Source organism: Chrysochloris asiatica, unplaced genomic scaffold (genome assembly GCF_000296735.1).
Source record: "Chrysochloris asiatica unplaced genomic scaffold, ChrAsi1.0 scaffold00057, whole genome shotgun sequence".
NCBI lineage: Eukaryota > Metazoa > Chordata > Mammalia > Afrosoricida > Chrysochloridae > Chrysochloris > Chrysochloris asiatica.
The window spans coordinates 9,632,795-9,637,592 of NW_006408575.1; the positions used below are offsets into that span (position 1 = coordinate 9,632,795).

Genomic DNA, 4,798 nt, shown 5'->3' on the forward strand with positions numbered 1-4,798 from the left:
TATACTCATTCTGCATTGCAATGGAAATGGGGACCAGACAGTGCAAATAGCAATTTACACTAAAACACAGCTTCCAGTCAGACCCTGGAGTTTGTTTCCCAAAACTGACTGAATTCTTCAAAAGAGCAAAATGCCTAAGGCCAAATGATCTTACTATGACTATTGTTTCAGTTAAAGGTGAAGTTTAGGAAACAGTGTCTTCAAGACTCAAAAGTCAAAAGGACATCTCAGGGCAAATGGCCTGAGGGTAGGAGGGGAGTCACCTAAATCAGTGGACCTAAGATTTCTGGATTCCAAAATTAAAATGGTTTCATCCTTCTGAACATTCACTCTCATAAAGTGTTACCTTGGTCTCTCATTGAAATTTGTGTTCTAAGTGGTTGACTTAAGAACTTTGAGAATAGAGAGTCACGAAGATAATGTTTTGAGGGTTTTTTTTTGTCCAGTATATCAGAACCAAAGTAGCTGCAAAAAGAACATTGTTGCCTGCCAAAGAACATTCCTATATGGCACTATAGGATAATGCACTGGACCATAAGGTCGGTTTGAACAGTAAGGCTGGTGGTTCAAATTCATCAGTCCCTCCTTGGAAATCCTATATAGAGTCACTATGAGTCAGAACTGACTCGATGACACTTACCTATGATAACAACAACATAGTAAAATAATATAACATATCTGCCTTCCATCATTCCTTCACTCATGAGATTAACAGAACGTGATAAAGAAAAAACTTTCAGAAGTGCCATCCTAAGGCAAAGTTGTGGCTGTTGCTGTATAAGTGTAGTCAGTTCCAACTCAAAGTAATGCTGTACAAGATTTCCAAGGAGTAGTTGGTGGGTTTGAACCGCCTACCTTATGGTTTGCAGTCTAGTGCTTACCTTACATTTACATTTTGAATCAAAAGTTTATCTTATTGGAAGTAAGAATCTCTCTCATTTTTCTGCTAGCATAGAGGTTACGAATCAGGCTGCTAACCTCAAGGTCAGCAGTTTGAAACTACCAGCTGTTCCATGAGAGAAAGATGAGGCCTTTTGCTCCCATAAAGATTTACAGCCTCAGAAATGCTATACAGGGTCACTATGAGTCAGAACCAAGTCCAGGGCACATAGCCACCAATTCTAATTGACAGCTTGTTAACTGAATAGATTTTACAGTATGTCATGCGCCCAAGGAGGATATGGAGATTTCAGGAAGGTCAGGACTTCGCATAAACTTCCTCAGATTAAATTTGTCAGATTAAATCCCAGCTTTCCTGGCTACCAGTTTTGTTTTCTCACTATATATTTCTACAAAAGAAGCTGATGGACAACACCCAAATTCAGCCTCTATTCTTCACTAGGCCTTGCAAAGCACCTGCTGAAATTGCCTTCACCCATTGCCTGCCTAAGTCACCCAGAAAACAATCCAATTCATGTTTTAATAATATAAGTTTACACTCCTGTCACACCTATTATCCAAGGTTATCAACTCATTCTACCAATCTTAATGAATTCTTAGACTGCTCCTGCAAAAGAGATTAAGGGAACATCTTACTAGTGTGACTCTCTGGGGCTGTTTTAATGAGGATATTGATAATCTCTTGTGCACACACCTTCAAATCAGTTCCTGTGTGAGAGAAGATGCTGTTTGATATTGCAATACTATACAACACAGACACATCTATCCTAACCAAAAAGGCCCTTTATTTCTGTAACACCTTCCCATTTAGAAAACTCTTCTATGCCCATTACTCTTACCTGCTATTCCCTAGGAAGTATAGGGAGATGAGAATGGTCTCCAGCTTAGGAAGGAGAAACTTGGTGTCTAGCAAAAATAAAGTGATCTGCCCAAAGGCACAGCAAGTGGCAACAAAGACACTGCTGCCACTAAAAATGCTGCCACTTCTGGATATGTTGTTGTTGTTATGTGCCATGGAGTCAGTTCTGACTCATAGAGACCCTGTATAGGGTTTCCGAGGCTGTGACTCTTTATGGGAGCAAAAAGCCTCATCTTTCTCCCGGGGAACAGCTGGTAGTTTCTAACTGCTGATGCTGAGGTTAGCAGCCTGATTCGTAGCCACTATGCTCCCAGAGCTCCTTATTTCTGAATGTAAGCATTCATTTTATTAGCAAATATTTACTGAGTGCCTATCAGTAAAAAGCTCTATGGTAGGTGTGAGAAGTAGAGCAATGAACTCGACAAACACCATCTTCACAGGAGTCCTGGTGTGGCGGCTCCAAGTTCATGTGTTGGACTATAAGGTCAGTTTGAACCACAGGGCCAGCAGTTCAAGCTCTCCAGCTGCTCCTCAGACTTAACAAGTTAACAACAACAACAATTTTCACTGAACTTAAAGCCCAGTGAAGATGACAGAAAAAAGAAAATAAATGATGAGGAATTCTGAAAACCGCCCTGAAGGAAACAAACAAGGGAAGCATTCTTCCCCTACAACTTCACATGCCTTGATCCCTGACATTATTCAGATAACTGCTCAAATCTCTTCAGAGCTAAGAAGATCACGTATTTTAAAAAAGCATCTAAAGAAACCTTTGCTGACATTACTGCTAAGGTCCAGAGATACACAAAAGGAGAGGAGAATGGGAGTATAAAGCCACTATTAATAAATTATAAGGCCTTGACATTTTTCTAGATTATCCTTTCCAGATTCCAAATTCATGTCACAGGACAGCAAATAAGAGAGAGCAAACACCAAAGGTCTTGCCTATAGCTAATTCTTTCTCCAAGAAGGACAGACTTATTATCACATGTCGTGATGAAGAGCATTACAGCATAATAAAAATATAACGTATTTTGGGGACTCTAAGAAAAATAAATTGTGTCAGTTTACATAAATCTGAAACCTTTCCAGTTCCAGAACTAGGAAATTCACTGGTCTCCAACCCCATTCCCAATATCATCCTCATTAGCAGCATCACCATAGCAACTTTTAGGGGCTGTATCAGCAGCCACATGGTGAACTAATTGAACTGTACAACTTATTTTGCAGCTGGGGAATGTAAAACTGAATCTTACATTTAATCATGCTCACAGCATTGACATTCAAATCAAAAGGCTTTGTTAGGGCTCCTGGAAAATGGAGTGTCATTTTGCCAGTACAATGTTTCACTCAGAGACACATCCTCCTCGCTTTGAAGTGCTAAGTGAATGGTAAAGAAAAAGGCTTCTTGGCGGTGGGTGAGATGGGGAAGGGGGAAGGAAGGAACAAAATCTGTATGAATAACAGGAAAATGAATAAATGCTACTAAATCAAATTCAAGTCCAATGTAAATGCTGTTCAAATGCGTGAGTCCTTGTCTCCTGAGTTTTCTAATTTCTTTTTTTTTTTTTGTCTTTTAAAGATACAGCATCATTTGTGGAATGAGCTTTGAAAATATAAACCCACTCTACTCCCTAGCTCTAAGCTCTTATGGTAAGTCACTAAAGTACAGGTAAACTGAGTTTTTTTTTGCCTATAAACTGTAGTTGAATAATATCCACCCTCCAGTGTTGTTCCAAGAATAAGTGAAATATATGTAAATGAAATATATGTAAGTGGTTCAAACTCACCAGCTGCTCCTTGGAAACCCTATACAGGGTAGCTGTGATTCAGGACTTAACAACATGTAAAAAACCTTAGCATAGTATCTGATGTACATTACACACTCAAATGTCATTTTACTTCCAAAATTTTAACTGGGCACTTTATCTTTGGCTCTCCCTGAACCAACGCTTACCATAGCAGACTGTGTGCTAGGTGTCTATGTATCTTGTCTTGTTTAATCACAACACTAACTCCGGATCATACCCATCACCATTAAATTAAGTTCAACTTATAGTGACCCTATCAGACAAAGTAGAATTGCCCTATAGGCCTTCCAAGGCTATAAATCTTTATAGAAGCAGACTGATACATCTTTCCCCCATGAAGCAGCTGATGGTTTCAGACCATCAAACTTTAGTTTAGCAGCCAATCACTTAACTACTGTACCACCAGAAATCCTTGCTTTGGAACATAAGTATTGCTGTCCTTATTTTACAGATAAAGAAGCAGAGACTTAGAGAGATTGCTGCTGTTGTTAAGTGTCATTGAATGGATGTCAACTCACAGTGATCCTCTGTAGGGTTTCCAAAGCTGTAAATGTTTGTGAGAACAGAAAACTTCATCTTTTTTCTAGCAAAGTGACTGCTGGGCTCAAACTACCAACCTTGTGACTCTCAGTCCAATGGTTACCCTACAGAGCCACCTCACTCCCTTAAGAGAGATTGTTATTATTGTTAAATACCATCAGATTGGTTCCAAATCCTAATGACCCTGTATAGGATTTCCAAGAAGTTGGTGAATTTGAACGACTGACTTTGCAGTTCAAATTGACATTGGGGTCCAGTGCTTATCCTACAGTGCCACACCAATATGCCTTTAAACATATTGTTGTTGTTGTTGAGTGTTGTCAAGTTGGTTCCGACCCATAGAAACACAGTATAAGGTTTCCAAGGAGCAGCTGATGAGCTTAAACCAGCGACCTTGAGGTTGAAATGACTTTGCAGTCCAGCACATTAACCCACAGCACCACACCAGGAAAGATTATATTAAGTAAAGATCATATTTTCCAAAACTTGGAAATGAGGGGAAAGGACGACAGCATGTCCTTTCAACGTCATGCCAAAGAGTTGTTGAACATGTCAGTACTAGATTTATATAATTCTTAATAAGAATGTACCTTTGCTTGCTGCTCATGAGGAATCTGTACCTGGACCAAGAGGCAGTTGTTCAAATAGAACATGGGAACATTGGATGGTTTAAAATTAAGAAAGGTGT

The 4,798-nt window shown here is 39.4% G+C and overlaps 1 pseudogene; it reads left to right on the forward strand.

The window, feature by feature from the left end:
• LOC102841464 overlaps positions 1–4,798 on the forward strand; it is a 73,428-nt pseudogene that overhangs the window by 13,839 nt on the left and 54,791 nt on the right.